A 21569-nucleotide genomic window follows, 5' to 3' on the forward strand; every position below is an offset into this window, starting at 1 on the left:
GCCACACTAACAAAATCATCACTACAAGTACTTGGGAGAATGTATTCTTTGAGAATACCATATACTTTCAATATTAAATTTAAGAATTATACCTAGTAATAATTTGCAATCTTAAAAGTAATTTGCAGACAGTAAAGGCAATTGGTATTTTTTTTAAATTTTTTTTTCAACGTTTATTTATTTTTGGGACAGAGAGAGACAGAGCATGAATGGGGGAGGGGCAGAGAGAGAGGGAGACACAGAATCGGAAACAGGCTCCAGGCTCTGAGCCATCAGCCCAGAGCCCGACGCGGGGCTCGAACTCACGGACCGCGAGATCGTGACCTGGCTGAAGTCGGACGCTTAACCGACTGCGCCACCCAGGCGCCCCTGGTATTTTTTTAAAAATATAATTTATTGTCAATTTAGCTAACATACATTGTATACAGTGTGCTCTTGGTTTTGGGGGTAGATTCCCATGATTCGTCACTTATATACAACAACCAGTGCTCATCCCAACAAGTGCCCTCCTCAATGCCCATCACCCATTTAAAATTCTTCTCAAATCTAAAAATTTCCTCTAACCTCTTGTTGTTAGCTGTGGCAAAGACTGTGTAGCTTTTCAATAAAATTCACATTCTGTTCTTCCTTGGTTACATTTCCTAGTCCCTTGGTATCTGAGTGGGGTCATATGCCCAGTGGCAATTGAGAGGAAGTGATGGGTGTCACCCCTAGACAGGCAGTTAAGATTTGGGGTGCCTTTTTTGTAGAGCATGTGACTCTTGATCTTGGGGTAGTGAGTTTGAGCCCCATTTTGAGCATAGAGTTTATTTTGAAAAAAACAAGAGTTGGGGTGCCTTTGCGGTACACTCTCTTTTCTTCAACAGCAGGGAGATCATAGAGGATCCAGTGGTAGCTCCAGAGCTCTTCTAAGATGCAGAAACACTAGCTTGAAGGAGCCTTGGTGCCTTAGTCACTGTGTGGAACAGAGCTTCCTGCTGACACTCACTGGGCTGTGATGTGAACAATAAAAACAGCTATTGTATTAAGCCACTAAGATTTTGGGGTCATTACTGCAGTTAATCTACCCTGGTTAAAACATCAGATAAGCATGAATACCTGCTCAAAAAAATGATTGTGAATGCTGATTAGCTGGCTGCCAATTCTAGGTATCCCAAATGAAACAAAATAAATGTTGGCAAGGATGTGGTGAAATTGGAACGCTTGCGCGTTGCTGGTAAGAATGTAAAATGGCACAGTAACTGTGGGAAGCAGTACATAGCTCCTCAGAAAATTAAATGTAGAAATACCATATGATCCATCCATTCCATCTTTGGGGATACACTCAAAAGAATTGAAAGCAGAGACTCAAACTGATATTTGTACACCAACATTCATAGTAGCATTAGTAGCATTGTTCACAAGAGCCAAAAGGTAGAAACAACCCAAGTGTCCCCCAGGGGATGAATGGATAAGTAAAACGTGGTATAGACGTACAATGGAAGGTTAGGAGGAAGGAAATTCTGACACTTGCTACAACATGGATTAATCTTGAAGACATTATTCTAAGTGAAATAAGCCAGTCAGAAAAGGACAAATACTGTATGGTTCTCCTTATATGACATACATAGCACAGTGAAATTCGTAGAGGCGAAAAGTAGAATGGTAGTTGCCAAGGGCCGGGGGGATAAAGAATAGGGAGTTAAACTGTTTCAATGAGTATAGAGTTTCAGTTTGTGAAGATAAAAAGAGTTATGGACGGTGGTGATGGCTGCACAATAATGTGGATGTACCGAATGCCCCTGAAATGTACACTTAAAAATAATTAAAATGGTACATTTTACCATGTAAAAAATTCTCTTCTTAATATGTTCAAACCAAGTTATTTTCTACTGAATATTGATCAACAGATCAGTGTGGGACAAAAGAACATAAAATCAATTTAATTTTTCTCTTTGATAGAGGATGAATCATGGAGAAAACAGAAGAGCGATAGGTTTTTACATTTCTTTATATAACTAAGACTTCAGTCTTAATGTTAGTTGCCAAGTGTTGGGTTCATTGCACTTTTCTGTTTATGATACAATAACATCATTTCTCTGTGCAAAGTTCTTTTTAGTTTTATCTGATTATTCTTTTTCTCCTTCAGCCTTGATACCCCCACATCTGTGTTTGGCATAAATACTTTGATAAACATCTTCAAAATATATACACACACATATGTGTATACACGCAAATATGTCATATATTTAAATATGTATATATGCTTTGAACTTACACAATTGACATTTTGCTTTAACTCTCTATTCACTTTTTGTACTGACACTATTTTTTAAAAGCTCTATCCATGCTGTTTTATGTATCTCCAGTTTATTAGTTCTGACTTCTGTACAATATTCCACAATGAGCCTTCTACCATATCTTATTTATCCATTTCCCTAGGAAGGGCGGCTACTTTGCCTCCCACCTCTCTACCACAGAACGAAATGCTGTGATGAGCTTCTTTGTTTTTGTCACCCTAGGGTCTATGGATACTCTTCTGCGTTTTTCACCCAACAAGTGTGAAATACTGAATTTATTAAGTTCTGCCATTTTTTTTCCTCCAGAATGGTTGCAGAGGTCTGGTGCCTCCAGCAGCAGTGCATGAGAAAACCCGTTTCCCCACATTCTTACTAACGTTGGCTATTATCCAGTTCCAATTTTTTGCCAACCTATGCATAGGATAAAGGAGTCTTTTATTCTTTCAAGTTGCATTCATCTGATTACCAATGAGGTTAAACATCTTATTCATATATGTGCTATCCATTCTGATTTTCCCTTGTATACATTATACAAGGGAATTATACAAATAATTCATATTTTTTGCCCTTTTTTTCCTCTTGGGATCCCCATCTTTTTCTTATTAATTGGTAAGAGTTTCTTGGAATACTAGTCTTTTGCTTTCCAACATTACAAAAATTGTCACTAATATCTAACTAAATTGTAAAATTTTTCTAGTCTGCTATTTGTTGAGCAGAAATTCTTACTTTTGATGTAGTCAAATGCTTAATTTTTGCCTTATGCTTAATACTTTTGAAGCCTTGCATGGGAATCTATTTTTACTCCAAGGTCACAGATTCAGTTTGTGATACTTTTTCTACTTATGTTTTTAAACCATCTGGAGTGTTTCTTCATACATTGGGGGAGGTAAGGATAAACTTTATTATTCTCCATATGTGAAAAAGGCCAGAATTTCCCAAAAGATTTTCCACAGAAGACTAATTATGTGAAATGTTAAGTAGGTAACAGAAAAAAAGAGTTCTATGGTTAAATAAATTTGGGATAAATCTGGTTAAACAATCATAAGCATAATTCCATCCTACAGATCTTTCAGAATCTTTAATGTACTAATATACATTATGAATAGTCAGGAAACATCCACAGCAGGGCTGGTCAAACTACCAGTCCCTGGACCAAATGTAGCCCAAGGTCTGTTTTTGTACAACCTGCAAATTAAGAATGTTCCTTACATTTTTAAAGGGTTGTGAAGAAGAAGGAGAAGTAGCAGGAGAAGAAGGAGAAGAAGGAAGATGAAAGAGAAGGAGGAGGAGGAGGAGGGGGAGGAAGAGGAGCAGAAGGAGAAGGAGAAGGAGAAGGAGTAATGGTAGTAGCAATAACAGGGACTATATGTGGCTCATAAAACTTAAAATATTTACTATCTGGCCCTTTACAGCAAAAGTTTGCCAATTGCTAATCTATAGTATGCAAAGTATCCAAAGTACACTGACCCCAGAACCCTTTGGTAGAGGACAGTCTCCTGGCACTAGCATTTTGCCACACAAATACCAAGAAGCACTGGCCTCGATCAACAGAGTGTAAATAAAAGCAAAAGTCTGGCAGTTTTCCAAATAATTGGAAAGCTGTAGAGTCATAAAATTATTAAAGATTTAATTGATCTCATTGGTCATCCAGTCCCAACCTTCTACCCAAAGTCATTCCAATCAATAAAGAAATTTGACTTTTCTCTTCATTTGCACTACCACCGAGGGGAGATGCCTCTAGAAGCAGGTCCACAGACTGTGTTTGTCTCCCCTGTGACGGTTCTGTCACCTCCACTGACACAGCGATCTATTGTCTCTGCCCCAACCACTCACTCAAAACTGCAAATTCCACTTGTATTTCTCCGTCGCTTCAATGTTGCTGAAAATACTCCATTGATAAGCCTTGTATCTCACAGCCTGGCTCTCATATTTTTTTCTTCCCTGAAACTGTTTCTTAAAGGATCTAAGATAATTTCCTTTCTCTATATTTTTATTTTTTTTTAATTTTTTTAACGTTTTTTTTATTTATTTTTGAGACAGAGACAGAGCATGAATGGAGGAGGGGCAGAGAGAGAGGGAGACACAGAATCAGAAGCAGGCTCCAGGCTCTGAGCCATCAGCCCAGAGCCCGATGCGGGGCTCGAACTCACGGACCGTGAGATCGTGACCTGAGCTGAAGTCGGACACTTAACCGACTGAGCCACCCAGGTGCCCCTGCTTTCTCTATATTTTTAAATACACTTTGAAAGAGACAGATTAAAGAAATTTTTATTATGTGAATTTCTAATAGCTGCAAAAGAATGGGATAGAGTAATGTAACAAGAACAAGAACAATTGACCAGTGTATAATGTACGGAAGTCTGAAAACTGTTTATCCTGTTGACTAAACCCATATTAAAATATTATATTCCTTTTAGAGATGAACTTTGGGAAGAGATATGGAGAAGTTAGAAAGGTACCCCCAAATTGCAGCCAAAATAATTGGGTGATTAAAAAGGAATGTGAGGATGTGAGGATACTTGGAGTATCAGCTAGGCATGTTTCCATAGCTCAGAGTATAGGAAGGGAAAAATAGAAACTGTACAGAGGAGAAAACCAGCAAACATTACCTTAACCAGATGATCAAGGCTAACATTCCCCGTGGTGTCCTGTAGCTGTCACGTACCCCCAGTGATGATGTAATGAGAAAGGTACTTCACCTCTGTGGCATTCTTTCCACAAACCTAACCACAGTTTTATCCTAAGAAAAACAATAGACCCAGATTGTGGGAAATGCTACAAAATACGTGACTGGTATTTCTCAAAACCGTTACAGTCAAGGTGATGAAAAACGAGGGAGAGCTGAGAAACTCTCACTGGAAGACAAGAAGATACCAAGGAAACATGGCAACGTACTGCAACATGGTATTCCAGATTGGATCCTGGAACAGGAAAACCTGGTAACATCCAAATAAGATCTGGAGTCCAGTGAATAGCAATGTATCATTAGTGGTTTCTTAGTTTTGACTAATCTACGGACTATCATAGTGTTTGATGGTAACATTAGGGGAAACAGAAACTGACTGACGGGTATACGGGAACTCTCAGCACCATTTTTGCAACTTTCTTGCAAACATAAATTTTTTCTAAAGTAAAGAGTTTATTTAAAAAATGGGGCAAAGGGGACAGCGGTGGAGCAGCAGTGAATGGTGATGGTATTATGAAGTGTCAAGTTGTGGGGTGCACACTGAGGACCCCACGAAACTGAAGCGGAGAGACTAGTGAGGGCTGAGGTGAAAAGTGCAGTGGGACACTGGATGGGAAGATGAGCACATTGCAGACGAGACCATTACCATGAGTAAAAGGAGGACTGAAGATAACTCTGCTCACGAGCTGGCGCGAATGAGCTCACCAGAGCAGGAGGTGAGGTTGGTGGGTTTGGGCAGGTAGGCTGGAGCCGAGCAGTGGTGGGTCTCACAGGTCAGGGCAGGCAGCTCAGAATTGATTTGTCTGTGAGAAACCATTGAGGCATTACTGAAAAGGAAAAGCTCTTTATTGGCCAGAGGAGAGAAAGCATGGTTACTAATTCTCTGCAGCCACCTTAGTTATGTTAATAAGACATACAAACCATAGATGAAAAATGAATGTCTTCTAATAAATAAAATACGTTTATATGGAGAAGAGATCTTGAGGCGGTCGGTTTTACCTGTGTGTGGGAAGAGGGGCTGAAATTAAGATTTGGTGCCTTTTGATTGAGAAGCCATGAAGGCTGGCATAGAACCTCTTATAGGGAAGGAGATAGAGACCAGGATCTCCATCCAGTACAACAAGTGTTGTGCATTCTCTGTAGGATAGATAACCTTTACTCCAGGTTCCTAACAGATCTATGGCTCTATGATTTGAAAAATATTTTCTAAACCCAGGGTCATGGCTGCTTGTGAAAAATCAATGACTGTGCAGGGCTCTCCCATTTAGCTTTTCATTTCTACATTCTTAGGTCAGGCTGGTGAATGTAACTCTCAGAAAAATGATAGACTGCCCTTCTCCGAGCTGTGAGAAATACAAGAAGGAACACGGTGCCTCATGTGCCTGGCTCTTTGGACTCGGGCCTGGCCTATGATACTCGTGCTAACCTGTAAACACCTTGCCATCTGTTGGCGCAATCAAAGTCCAGTGATCCCGATTCTGAATGTGTTCTTTGGGGCAGTCACTCCAGGCTGTGTGTGGCTTGTTATGAAGAGCAGGAGCAGGCTTTTAGAGTGGTAGAGACGTCTCCATTTGCAACCCCGGTCATCTGCGGAGGCTCACGAACTTTCTCTCCATGGGGAAGGCCGTCATTTCTAAATCATACCTCTGAGATTTTTTTTGGTCTTTGTCACACATAAGCCAGGATTGTTCTCATAGCGTATTTCCCAGTATCTTTCTGGAAATGTGGGTAAAAGCTTCTTATCATCTCGCCCTACTTAATATTTCTGTTATAAACATGTTGCTGCTGAGAATGCAAGATAGCTTTGGTTCCTACAGATGGAGATGGATGAGGACTGCACTGGGGCATTCTGGGCAGGAGCAGATGTGTTTTGACATAATAGCTGGATCAGACTGACAGGGGCCTCGTGGCTGTAAGTGACGCAAGCTGAGTTTTCCCTTATCACACTGAGATCTCCCCTCTCTCCTGGACAGCGTCTCCTGGCTGCTATAGCACTGCTGTTTTGCCGTTAGAGTGCTCTCCCGCTGGCTCCCTGGGAAGCAAGGTCCGCCTTTACATGGTGTCCCGGTGGGTGAGAGAGGTGTCTAGGAGGTGGAAACGGTGGGGACAGCAAACTGTGCTGCTTCTACACACTTCGGCTGGCTGGAGAGGTTCAGGCTCACCATTCCCATGACTCTTAATAAAATGAACGAAACGGAACCTAAAATTACCACCTACTTCCCATCATCCCATCTATGATTCATAGAACCATGTTACTGGAATGGACTGAGAACAGCATGTGCACATCACTCACTCAGATGGCAGGCCACATTTCAATGTTTCGTTTCATCTCTGAGTTTTCTCCCCCTACTCTCTACCCCCGCTTGCAGACGATGTGCTTGGCCCTCTCTCACCACTGACATTCTCTCTACTGTGTTTGAGGTAATGCTCAATAAACTAGGATTGACTCTCCATGAGAAAAGAGATGTTTTTAAGACAATTGTAGACTTCAAAATCTTGAAGTAAATTTAGCAAAATATCAATGCAATATATTGACCACTGAATTCAGTGACCCCTTAACTTGTCAAGTTGGAGACCATTGGTGGTCTTGCCAAGAATAGTCTCGATAGAGTGGTGGGGAGAGAATCCTCAATGAACTGGTTTGAGGAGGGCACCTAAAAGGAAGAAAAGGAGACAAGTCCTGAAAGAAGTTCTGCTGTGAAAGGAAGTGAGGGCAAGGGAGGGTTTAAGACAAAAGCTACTAAAATAAAGCATGTCTATATGCTGGTATTGGTGCTCTTTGCTGATCCAGGAGAAAGAGAGAATTGATGTGACCCATTCATCTCCTCCTGTTTCTAAAAGCAGAGGCCTCTGAAAATGATTCAGTTTTGTTTTATGACCACTTCCTTTTCTACTAGTTTATAACTGTTTCAGGGAGGAAATCATGTCTGATTCATTCTTGCATTTCAAAAAATACTTTAATGTTAGGTCCACAGGAGCAGGGATCAGGGCTGCCTTTATCCCTGTTGCATCCACAGTGCCTAGCACAGTACTTAGAGCATAGTAGGTGTTCGTTAACCAGTTGTGGAATTGAATGGTTGCTTATAGAAGGAATGCATGAGCGTATACATGAGCAAACTTGGTTATCTATTTTTTTGGAGGTTTTGTTGGAAAATTTGAATCACGAGCTGTCTTTCCTCCTCTTGTTTTTTTCCAGTTCTAGGAACTTGATCTTGAAACACATAAACATACTCAGGAAATGTTAAATTTAATATTCATTTAGAAGAACAGATTGTTGCAAAGGAACTTACTTGTTTCACGTTCTCAATACGAGTGATTTTGGGGGCTTTCCTCTATTTTGGAATATCTCTTGGTCTTCTTTAGATTTATAAAGTGCTTTTCCACCTGTCATCTCGTCCTTTTATCAGTCTTGAAAGGAAGTGAGAATAGAAATTATTATTCCCATTTTAGAGGTATGGAAACAGAGGCCCAGAAGAGTTCAGTAACTTACTCAAGGTCACATAGTTCATTGGTGCAGATGAGGACCTTGACTTCAAATACCTTTTCTGTCCTTTCAATGAATTACTATTTAAGTTCTCAATTTAGTAAGAGCTCTTCACCGACATCCTGTGACTCAGAGGATCCACTCCTGTTTTTATTCCATTTGTTTCATTTCTGTGCAAAGCAGTAACAAAACTGTTTCTCAGGGCAGGACATGGTTCATTAAGCCTCTGCAAAGTTTTAACCTTTTCCAAGAGTAGAGGCAGATGGAACAGGCCATGATGAGGTTGCCTCTGCTTGGTGGGAATTGCTGGGTTGGACTGGATAAAGAGCATCTAGCCTGGAGGCTGAATCCTCCAGTGGCATTTCTTGTTTTGTGATATGCAGCTTTCTGCAGCAGGCAGGCAGGCAGGGGATGAAACGTTACCATTTCCAAATCAAAGCAAATGTTCCACTCTTTGAAAGGTGAGATGGAGACTCCTCCCTCTTTGAAAAAGATTGTTGAAAATGCGTTCCACTTCAAAGTGTGTTGATCCGGGAAATGTTGGCTCTGGTCACATAGAGCTTGTGACTATGGCATGAGACAAACCTTGACAAGCAGAGGACATGTTCCCAAATCAGCAGTGGACACAAGAACCTATTGTATTTCCTGGTAAATGAAATAAACGTAAGAATAAACTGAGTACTTAAGCATATCACAGACATGAAGTTCAGACTCACTCATACACTTATCTAGGACGTTCGCTTGGTCAGGGGCTGAGCATTAGGCAAGGCTTCCACATGAGCATAGCAAATTCAATTGCACAAGCTGTACAATATTTACAGACCAGCAGATTAATTAAAAGACTCACAATGTGAACTGGGTTATATTGCCGCACTATATCAACTCCTAAGGAATAAATGGTTCTGTTTCTTTTCTTTTAATGTTTATTTACTTTTGAAGGAGAGAGAGACAGAGTGTGAGTGGGGGAGGGGCAGAGAGCGAGGGAGGCACAGAATCCAAAGCAGGCCCCAGGCTCTGAGCTGTCAGCACAGAGCCCGATGCGGGGCTTAAACTCACAAGCCACAAGATCATGACCTGAGCCGAAGTCAGACGCTCAACTGACTAAGCCACACAGGTGCCCCCCATTTGTTTCTTTCCTTTTAAAACAAATTTCAGCTTTACAGAGATATAATTGACGAATTATTATAAAAATATAAATATGATATATAAATATATAAAATATAAAATAATAAATTATTGTAAGATAAAGTGTACATAGCGGTGATTTGGTAGACATATACATTATATTGTTTCTTCATTATAATATAATTGCTTTTTTAAGTTTATTTATTTATTTTGAGAGAGAGAGAGAGAGAAAGAGAGAGACAGACAGAAAGAGTGCACAGGGGAGGGGCAGACAGAGTACAAGAGAGAATCTCAAGCTGGCTCCACACTGTCAACACAGAGCCTGACACGGGACTCTATCTCATGAAAATGAGATCATGTCATGAGCCAAAATCAAGAGTTGGATGTTTACCTGACTGAGCCACCGAGGTGCCCCAATGATAATTTTTAAAAGTCCTTTGGTTCCCCCAAATAAAGTTATCTCATGAGCCATGCAGACAGGTCCAGGAAAAGCCTATTGTGCAGGCTTTTCCACACCTGATTGTAATCGCATTCCAATGACACCCTGTTTAGGAACCATGATGGTGAACCACTTCAACATTTAATGGCCTTCCATCTGTATGTGCTTGTCTTTTCCTTGTTCTCCATTGTACTGTCAACTTCCTGGGGGGGGGGGGAGGTAGTTTCATCTTTTGTCTCCCTCATCTAACGTAGCGCATGACATTTAGTAGGTAATGATAATTATTTGTTGAATTGAATTATAAGGCAGTTGTATCATGCTGGCTATAATGAACTTGTGTGATCTCATTCTTGCCTAGACTTGATGAGATCTTCCCTGGAAGTATTTATTTCCACGTGTGGCTCCTTTTAGGAAAGGGGTGGGTCTGTCTTGCCAACTACTACATCTCCAGTTCTGATACGTGGCGACATTTCAAAAGCAACTGTTTATTTCTTCTGAAGAGGAGAGCCAGGCTATTCAAATTTTCTGAAAGCCCTTGGTATATTATACAAGTAAGGGGAAAAAGTTTGCCGCTGGTAAACCTGAAGAGCCTGAGGAAGGATTGTTGAAGCTTGTTAGTAGAGTAGAGCATTCTTACCCAGAGGCTGACCACTTTTAGATTAGCCATGTTTGATTCAAGTGTTAGACCCTAAGTTAATTTTCACAATTGACCAAAATTGGACTAATCTGACACATCGATACTCAAACTTGAAAGGACAGTGACTTTTCTTCGTTAATTTTCAACAGTGTTCCAAGGAACCTTTGGGGTTTCACAGAAATCTCAGGCAAGCTAATTGGATGAGGCTCCAATCTGTTTCTTTTGCCTTCATCCAGGGACCCTCATTTGTAGTTGATTTATTTATAAGTCTGTAAAATTTCTTTTGAAAAGAGAAAGTTCCATGGCTTAAAGGAAAAAAGAAAAAAACTTCAGAAATTAGTGCACATAACAATCCTAAAACTGTTCCCAAATAACTGTAATATTCCTACCTGTAAAATTCCTACCTGAGAGCTGGAGGTGGCATGCTAGCTGTCTTTGGGAAAGTATGAAACCTTTATCAGCTCAAACATCAAAAGGCTACAGATTTGTTTGTAAAACATACAGCAGATTGCTAATCATTGTATTTAATTCCTTTTTTTTTTGACTGCCTGTTTTATGTGCATTTGTCAACTAAGTCGTGAACTTTTTCAGAGCAATAACAATAATTTTTGTCTCTGTTGAATTTAGCACAATGCCTAGCATGGTAAAGTTATACCAAATGAATAAATGGACGAATGGATGGATGGATGGATGAATTTGACTATTAGGAGAATGATTGACGCAACACTAAGTCCTGGGACTTGGTAATTGTGTTCTAATCCTGTCTCAGCAATTCTGCTTTTGTAATACCCTGAATAAATTAATTTTGTATCTCATTATGTTAAATATAAAATTAAAAAATAGAGTGTGTTTTGCAAATTAAGGATAATGAGTCACCACTGTTTCTTGGGACTAAAGGGTGCATGAGCAAATTAATTACAAAGGCTTATGTTATTATAATTATAATGTTAATTACAAGACATAGCTGCTGTTGATGAAAATAGCCCAGAAAAAGAATGAAATATAAGCAGTTGGTTCAATCTTGGGCCAATATTCTGGTGGACAAAACTATTACTCATTACTTAGAGGACCTTAGATCAAAGTTTGATGGAATATAGAGCATGTTGGATTTCTGCAGATTTAGTCACAGCAATGACCTAGTAGGCAAAGGAGACATTGAAAACCAAGGCAAGTTTGAAGAGGAAAAGCAAACACAGTTGTAAAAGGTGAAGTTTTCTACCCTTCGTCTACTGCCATGCTGGATGAACGTAAGTATGAAAAAATTCAATAGAACTCACTAAGTTGCTTTTTCTGCGCAAGGTCTGGTGCTAAAGGAAATTAGAGCTGGGTTACTGAATCAGGAGAGGCAGGACATAAACATATAACAAAGAAAGTATTAATAAAGGCCACCAGAGAAATAGTGTTCAAGTAGTATCAGAATTCATGAGGAGGAGAATAACCTCTCCCTAAATATTGCTTATTACTTGGATTACTTTTGCCTTGGTTTTCAAATGAAATAAAACCTTTCATCTTCTCAATAGAGCCTTTAGCATAAAGAAATATGTAGAGAGTGTTTCTGGCAAAGAGTTGCATTCCCTAAAGAAGAGAGCCCCTTCCATAAATATAAGCTTCTGCTGGACTGTGGCAGTCATCTCCATTTTGTTCCCATCCTGTGGCATGTGACTTAAAGCTTCAATGCCGTCTCTGATTCCAGATTCCGGGTGGAAGTTGAATCATTAGATTGCTGACCTCACCACACCATGTGTTTTGTATTAAAATTGTGTGTGTGTGTGTGCATGTGTGTTAACAAATGAAAGTGAGGACTCCTCAGGCCCTACATTCTTTATTATTCCTACATTTACCAAGGTTTTTACAATACTGTGAAAACAATGCATTTCTGATATATTTAAAATACCTAATTTTTACAATGCAAAATAATAATACAATCCAGAAAGACTAAGTACAGAATTGGTCTGTATACCCACCTAAAAACAACAGTAACTTTTGACCTTCATATAAATCTTTCAATTTGACCTATAAATACAAAGAACAGACTGAGGGTTGCCAGAGGGAAAGGGGGTAGAGGGTTAAGCCAAATGGGTGAAGGGGAGTGGGAGACACAGTCTTTCAGTTATGGAATGAATATGTCATGGGAATCAAAGGCACAGCACAGGAAATATAGTCAATGATATTTTAATAGTGTTGTGTGGTGACAGAGGGTAGCTACACTTGTGAGCATAGCATAGAGACCAGTTGAATCACTCGGTTGTACACTTGAAACTAATGTAACATTGTATGTCAACTATAGTCAAATAAAAAAATTAAAAATAAATACAAACAAATCTTCAATGTTCCTTAAAAAAAAAAAAGATAGATGATAGACCTAAAAGAAGGTTTGAAGAAAAAAGACATACACAATCTCATCCTAACTTAATACACAACTTTTTCTTTTCATGTATTTCATTCCAGCATGTTATATTCATGCTCTTACCTTCTACTCATTCCAAACCCACACTAATCTGGATTCTGCCCCCACCAGGCCCCTGAAATTGTTCCTCTTAAAGTCACCAGTGAACCCAGTAGATTCCTTTCAGTCCTTAGCCTACTTGGCCCATCGGTGGAACTCAACCCAGCTGAGGCCCACAGCCCTCTCCTCACTCTTCTTGTTCCAGATATTCTGGGCTTGACTTATTTGTTGAATACACTGTGTTATTTCCTTTTGTGGGATTTACTATGTTCTATACTTCCTCCTTGCAAGGCTCTTTCTCCCAGTTTCTCTAGCCTTCACCCAGTTAACTTCTTCTCTCAGATATCAACATAAATGTCACAAAGTTAGATCAAATCATTGAAACTTCAGTTCAAAATACTTAACAGACAGGTAATTACAGGATGCCTCTCGGTCTCTGTCCCAATCCAAGTCCCTGGAAGGCAGAAGCCATACTTGTCTTCGCCAGTGAGACCTCAACACCTAGAACATCGCCTGGCGTGGAGTAGATGCTAAGAATTTTGTTGTGGTTGAATGGACTTATGGATAGTTGTGGTTATGATATACATAGAATTTTATACCCTGTTTTTTCATGCTAAATGCATATCTCCATGTTGTTGTATTATAATCTTTACTTTTATCAAAATTGTACATGCTTACATGCATTGGAAATAACCCAAATGTTCATCAACAGGAAAATGAACAAATAAATTGTGGTGCTTTCATTAAATGGAATATTACACAGCAATATTGTAAGTCTTGCTACACCTAACAACATGTACGAATCTTACAGACTCCAAATGAAGCCAGAAACAAAAGGGTACATATATATGATTCCCTTTATACAAATTTCAAAAGCAAGAAATGTTGACTTATGATGTCCCAAGTAAGGATACTGGTTATCCTTGGTGGGACAATAATTATTTCCATGTGTTTTCTTCCAGTTAAAAAGTGCATTGAGGGTTGCCTGGGTGGCTCAGTCAGTTAAGCGTCTGACTTCGGCTTAGGTCATGATCTCACCGTTGGTAGGTTCAAGCCCTGCGTCAGGCTCTGTGCTGGTGGCTCAGAGGCTGGAGCCTGCTTTGGATTCTGTGTCTCCCTTTCTCTCTCTCTGCCCCTCCCCTGCTGGTGCTCTGTCTCTGTCTCTCTCAAACGTAAATAAACATTAAAAAAAATTTAAAAAAAAAGCTCATTGAACTTGGGGTGCCTAGGTGCCTCAGTTGGTTAAGTGTCCGACTTTGGCTCAGGTCATGATCTTGTGGTTCATGAGTTTGAGCTCTGCATCGGGCTCTGTGCTAACAGCTCAGAGCCTGCTTCAGATTCTGTGTCTCCCTCTCTCTCTGCCCTTCCCCTGTTCACGCTCTGTCTCTCTCTCAAAAATAAATAAACATTAAAATTTTTTTTAAAGAATGTGCGTTGAACTTATGATTTGTATACTGTACTTATGTAGTACTTGAACAAATGTTTATTTAAAAATAAAAATATATATAAATTTTACACACACGTCTTTTAAAGAGTCAAATAGTTCTATAAGGCTTAAAAATAGCATTTCTTTTCTTCCCACTCCTTCACCCTGCAATGTCCATTTCCCCACAGATAACCTCTTTCACCTTTTTCTAATTGATTCTTTTGCTTTTGACCTCCATGAATCTAAATAACATGCTCAATTGTTTCAGTTTTAAGCATTATCTATTGTTTTCCCAGTATGGAAGCTGGGGATGTAAGTTCTTTTTCTTATCCTTTCCTCTGCATCCTTCCCACATCTACATCCTTCCAATGTGGGTGACTTATAATTTTGGTTTGATTAATATTCAATGTTTATACATTTTCTGTATAAGTGCTATTATCACTGAGTCATGTAATAAGTTATGATCACTTGTCTTTTGCTGCACTTCTTGTTTTTTCCGTTCTCTTTGCTTTGTTCCCTTGTTAGTTTTCAGAGAATTTCAATCCTTAATGCTCTACCAATTGCTTAAATTTGCCTCTAAAACCAGGTCTAATCCTGAAATACGCCTTCAAAATTATTCTGGGAATTTACTTACCCTCTTTTGTGTTGATCTTCTGTTTCTTGTATTCCGTGTTGCCTTCCTTTTCTTGGTTTATAACCTTGGTTTTAATTGAAAGTAACTTTCAGTAGAGAAGAGTGTACTTGAGACATAAAAATGATAAGGCCTCAGCGGTGCCTGGGTGGCTCAATCAGTCAAGTGTTCGACTCTTGGTTTTGGCTCAGGTCATGATCTCACAGTTCGTGAGTTTGAGCCCTGCATTGGTCTCTGTGCTGACAGTGTGGGTCCTGCTTGGGATTTTCTCTCTCTCCTCTCTGTTTCTCTCTCTGTCTCTCTGTCTCTCTGTCTGTCTCAAAATAAATAAACTTAAAAAAAAATGTTAAGGTCTTACACATATGAACATGTTTTTCTTCTACTCTCACACTTGATTGATGACTTGGCTTTGTATAGAATTCTATGTTTAAAACAACTTCCTTCCATAATTTTGAAGACATTCCTCCGTTGACTTATAACTTTCTATGTTAATATTCAGAAGTCTGTGGTCATAAACAAAAGTCTGTTTTTCTCTTTTGTAGGAGATTTTCTTTGTACTTAATGATCTAAAATTCCATATTGCTGTGTCTTGATATGTGTAGATGTAATATTCTGGTCACAGAATGGACCCTTTTTAATCTGAAAATTCAGATTTTTATTTTGGGAAATGTTCTCGAATTCTTTTATCTTGAATTATTTTGTTCTTTGTTACTATTTTCTTCTCTGTTCTCTCTTACAGAATCCTACTATTAGATCTCCTGGATTAATTCCTAATTTTCTTATGTTTAATTTCCAAGTTACTGTCCCTTTTCATGGTTGAAATATTCTCTTATCTCTCTGAGGATATCTATGACTTTTTTCCCCTCTCCAGGCATAGTCTTTTTGTCCTCCAACTTACTTTTTTACTTTTAAGCTAATGACTGCTCAGATATCTGGTAATCCAGATAATATTTTAGGAAGCTTGATCATAGCTGAGGGACTGGGAAATTTGAGCATGTGGGTGGGACTCACTGATTACAGTAGCATGACCAACTATATTGGTTTGCCTGGGACTGCCCCAGTTTTAGCACTAAGAGTCCCATGTGCCAGGAAACTCCTCAGTTCCAGCTGAGGTCACCCTCGTTGGGACCATCTCCATGGGGTGAACCATCTGGAAATGTTCACTGGGCATGCAATGTCATTAGTTGTTTTCCCTCAAGCTGGCAGATTCCCCAGTGAATGAAATTCCCATTTCCTGCATGGAGGTCAATGCCCTGCTCGTAAACATTCTTGGGCTCTGGTTAGGGGAATGCAGCAGGGATTCTCAGCTTCCAATACAAAAGTATCCTCCAACTTTCATTTCAGCTGCGTTTGGTTTTTCCCATTCCCTATCTATTGAGTTCCTGCCACGTTGTCAGGCACCATGTAAAGCACTGGGTGAGTCACAGTGAATAAAACATAAAAATGTCTGCCTCTGTAATGCATGTAGAAAGGCAGATAATCAATCAATTAATTTAAAAAATACAATTTGTCGGGGCGCCTGGGTGGCGCAGTCGGTTAAGCGTCCGACTTCAGCCAGGTCACGATCTCACGGTCTGTGAGTTCGAGCCCCGCGTCAGGCTCTGGGCTGATGGCTCAGAGCCTGGAGCCTGTTTCCGATTCTGTGTCTCCTTCTCTCTCTGCCCCTCCCCCGTTCATGTTCTGTCTCTCTCTGTCCCAAAAATAAAATAAAACGTTAAAAAAAAATACAATTTGTCAAAAATTGATAAATGCTATAAATAAAAATAAAATGGGAGAAAAGGAAAGACAAAAAGTTAGGGTAAACAGAGCATTTTAAGACTATTTTAACTAGAATGGTCAGAGGAGACATTACTGAGAAGAGCCTTTGAGTAAGTCCTGAAGAATATAAGGTAGCGAGTCAGGAAGAGTTTTCAAGCAAAGGTAACAGGCATGTGCCTGATGCCCAAGGTAAGGATGTGCCTGATGTCTTTGAAGGAGAGCAAATGGGTAAGGTTGTAGCATAGTGAGCTAATGAGTAAGGGGGAGAATAGCTATGCTAATGCTGTGTAGAAAATAAGCTGAAGGGGGTCAAGGGCAGAAGCAGGAAGTCCAATTAGGAGGCTATTGTACCAGCTTAGTCAAATCATGGTGGTGTCTTGGACCAGGGTGGTGGCCAGATTGGTGCTGAAAAGTGGTTAGATTTTGGATTTTAAAAAAAATTTATTAATGGATTGGTTGTGAGGTGACAGAGAAAGAGAAGAACTAAGATGATTCCAAGGTTCTTGGTCTGAACATCTGGAAGAATGGAATTGTCATTTACCAAGATGGGGGAGATCATGGGCAAGCAGGTTGGAAAAACATCATGAATTTGATCTTGCACGTGTTAAGTTTGAGACACCTATGGAACATATTGCAGAGTAGGTAGGTGTATGAGTTTGGTGTTCAGGGAAGAGGCTGGAGATATAAATACAGGAGATGGTACTTAAGATGATGAGGTTGGGTAAGCTTGCCTAGGGAGTATTGTAGACTGAGAAGTGGACCAAGGACAGAATCCTGAAGCACTTCACATTCAGAGGTCAAGGAGATGAGAAGGAGGGTCCAGTGAGGAAGATAGAGAATCTATAGAGAATTATCTGGAAGTCAACGGAAGAAATGTTTCAAGAGAGGGAGTGGTAAGCTGTGCCAAGTGCTGCTGAAAGACACTGTTGTTCAGAGGCCCTTTGACCATCTCGTCCAGAGAGCTTGTTTCAACCTCAAAGAGCAAACTTGTCTTTTGCTGAAGTTGGAGGAGGCATAGTCTCCTGGTTGTGCAACAGGAGAGCAGACAATGCTCCTTAGATTTAGATAATGCTTCTTAGACTTTCAACCACTCTGCCTTATCTGAGCACCTCCATCCTTCACTCCACTGTTAAGTTGATGCCACCAATTTCCGAGCCTTTAGGAATCCCATGATATAAATTAAATCAATTCATACCTTTCCTGCACTGCCTGTTTTGAAGTCAACCTTCTCAGATGTGCTAAGTCATTTACTACTGAATAATTTACTACTTTCACACTTTGCAAACAAAATTGCTATTGTCTTCTCTTCTTTTCCTCTACTGCTTGTGGATTTAAGCCTCTTAAAAGGATCCTTTTACTGTCATTTAGGGAAGGAGTAATAGTAGATACATGTGTCCAATCCATCTTCTTTGCCTGGAAGCCATGATCACCATTTTTAAGGGCGTAAAGTTGTCAACTGTTTGGATATACATCATTTACTTAACTGTTCCACAATGTTTGGACATTTGGGCTGCTTCCAATGATATACAATACTATACTATAAATCTTCTTGCATATAACATTGCTCGTGATTAGGAGGTATTGCTCTGGATTGATTCCCAGAAATTCTATAACTGGGTTGAGAGATATTAGCATTTGATACAATAAAAGCAGTATGGTGAATGGTTCAGAGCACTCTCTGGGGTATGAGTCGAGTGCTTTCCTCTGGAACCCTGTTCTGTCATTTACTAGCTCTGTAACCTTGGGCAAGTTTCTTAAACTCTGTGTGTTCCAGTTTCCTCATCTGTCAAATAAGGGTAATAATAGTAGTGTTACTGAGGGGAATAGGGTAGGTTAACATATGTGAATTACTTGCACAGTGATTAATACAGAATAAATGAACAGTCAATAGATATACTCACAACCATCATCGTTATCACCATCTGACTTTTGATAAGTTTCCAGGTTGCTTTTCAAAAGGGGATCATCTTCAATTGCATCAGCAACATATAAGGATGCCATTAAACACCTCTTTGCCAATCAAACTCAGCCACTTATTTTAAAAGGCTCTCAAATAACACTTTGTTGAATTCTCTATAGTTTTTATAATAAAAATATGGATGATAGGACTATATTGTTAATATTCCAGGCTACAAAGGAAGATCTTGGCAAATTATTAGCAAATTCTGATATAAGGCTTTCAAAATGGGGAGAGTCACATCATACATGAATAAACTTGAGCAAAATCAGTTATACCCTATAGAAGGTAGGAAGGGGAAGGAGGAGAGAAAGAGAGAAAGAAAAACTATATTTAAGCCTGCAGTGATTCTGACCATTCCATTTAATGAATGCTCATGGATTTGATATAGAAAATTGGACCCACTTTTCCTCAGTTGGTCTGAGTTTTAATGTGCCTCTTCTAGCATGAACATTTTTCTCCTGTGGATTGTGTGCGATTCTAGAGTTTTAGAGTGTTTTCATACCATATGCCTTTTAGACCCAAGACAACACTGTTGACCATTTTGAGAATATATCAATATTCTTAAGGGATGCTCAAAGATAACTTTGAACATGTGTGAGACTGCTTCTATATCCAGAAGTTTCTGGGCAAAAATGACTACATCATATCTGATTTGCAACTAAAATAAATGGCATCATCCAACATTTAGTTTGTTTGTTTGAGGCTTTTCATTTTGCTACTGGCTAGGTGATGTTCACTGATGCTACGTACACTGTTCCTTCTGATCAGGACACACTTCCCTTCTTTGTTTGTCTGGTAAATTTAGAACTGTCCTTCAAGGCAGCTCAAGCCTGAAGCCTTGCTGGGCTCCTATCAGCACATTAGACCACTGTATCCAGACCACTGTGTGTGGACCTCTAGGATAGCAGTTATATTGAGTCACAATTGTTTATATGTTTTTCTCCCCATGAGAGTGTGAGCTTTTCTAGGATAGAGACTGTGTATCACTAATCTTTGTAACTCCAGTGCCTAGTAAAATGCCGGAACTTAATAGGCATTTAACAAATACTGTTGAGTAATGTATGTGGAATGGGAAATGAGGTAGGAGAACCATGGTATGAAGTTCTCACTATATCCAAGAAAAGAATATAAGAATGAAAATTGGCTCTTAAGAGCCAGTTATCAAAGTCCTGCATTCCAATAACTTTACATGCACTGTAATATTCCTCAGAAATTCCTTATGTATCACCTTACTTATTTTACAAATAAAGAAAAGTTAGCCTCAGAGAAGTCAAGTAACCCACGCAAGTACCGTGACTAGTAAGGCAAGAGCAAGGATTTCAACTCAGCTTGTGCATTTCCACTATTGTCTGATGCTTCTTTGGTTCAGTCCTGTCAGAGGTAGAAGAGAGATTGAGTAGCATGATTAAAAGCATCCACTGAGGGGCACCTGGGTGGCTCAGTCGGTTAAGCACCTGACTTGGTTTCGGCTCAGGTCATGATCTTGCCATTTGTGGGATTGAGCCCCACATCGGGCTCTGTGCTGACAGAATGGAGCCTGCTTGGGATTCTCTCTCTCCTTCTCCCTCTGCCCTTCCCCTGCTTGCTCACTCACTCTCAAAATAAATAAATAAATTTAAAATAATACTAAAAATTGCATCCACTGAATTTGAGTATGAGGAGGTTATTGTAACACTCACTGATTTCAAGGGTGCATCCTCACATATCTAACTTTATTTCTGACCCTGGTAATCAAGTTCCTGATTGCAAAGTACGTTGTCAGAACATATCTCTCATACACAGAAATGCCACTGAGTATCCTTCAAGAGACCACGAGGTCCCCAAAAGGAAGCACAAGTTCATTGTGGAGAAGTGGGCGTGATATTGTTCAGGGGACTCAGGTCTGGCCTGGGACTCATTTGAGGGATAATTAGGAGACATGTCCTTGCATCAAGCTGGGTGTGAGACTCGAGCGAGGCCCCTGAACAGAACTTTCTGAAGGGGAGTAGGAGGAGGTGGGGCAAGGAATGTGTGTGTTGGGGGAGGGACATGTGTCATCCTTGTGATGAACTCCTAAAATTAATGACAGCAGGAAAAGCTGATCTCTGAGCTGGTGAGAACTATTTACGTAGCACCGGGAGAATGACTTAAGTCCACTTGCTTGCTGGATTAAAATATTATGCTGATGTGGTGCTAAATGGAGGCTTTCTAAGTGTGAGTCATGATGACAAACCACTGTAACAAGATATATTGGAGCACTCATCCTCCCGTACTCAAAGTCACTGTTGGCTATGATGGTTCCAAAATTTGAAATCTCTGCAGTTCCTTTTTCTATAACTTTACTAAATCAAATGTAGCAGGGTAGTCTTGGAAGGTGGACCTAGAGAAACAGAGAGTGCCTCCCCTGAGACCCTCAACCAGCCATAAGGTGACAGAGATGAAGACCTCCTTCTTCATGAGAGGAGAAAAGAAAGGTCAGGTTTGGTCAGGAATATGAGAGAGAGATGGAGAAAAGGGACCGCAAAAGAAGAGTCGGTGTCCGGTTGCTAGCCCAGCGCACACCAGGGTCCATGTTTGACCCTCTGAAATAGGGTCTGCAGGCAGAAACCAGGAGACCTGGAATAAGAAATTCTATGAGACTTGGGGCCCAAGCAACTCTGCTTCAGAGTCCAGGTGACAAAGCACAGCACAGAATAGGAAAGAGGGGCACCAGTGCCAT

General features: G+C 39.9%; 1 protein-coding gene across 1 annotated transcript in view; it reads right to left on the bottom strand.

The window, feature by feature from the left end:
- Nucleotides 1-4494: 4494 nt before the first annotated feature.
- CYSLTR2 (cysteinyl leukotriene receptor 2) overlaps nucleotides 4495-21569 on the bottom strand; it is a 113703-nt gene continuing 96628 nt past the window's right edge. Inside the window, exon 2 of the transcript XR_006962088.1 lies at nucleotides 4495-9094. The gene's annotated coding sequence lies outside the window, so the exon portion shown is untranslated. The remainder of the gene's footprint in view (nucleotides 9095-21569) is intronic.

The sequence above is a fragment of the Lynx rufus genome, unplaced genomic scaffold, assembly GCF_022079265.1.
Source record: "Lynx rufus isolate CCGP_SWC_20201006 ecotype Redwood Valley unplaced genomic scaffold, mLynRuf1.p SCAF_1, whole genome shotgun sequence".
NCBI lineage: Eukaryota > Metazoa > Chordata > Mammalia > Carnivora > Felidae > Lynx > Lynx rufus.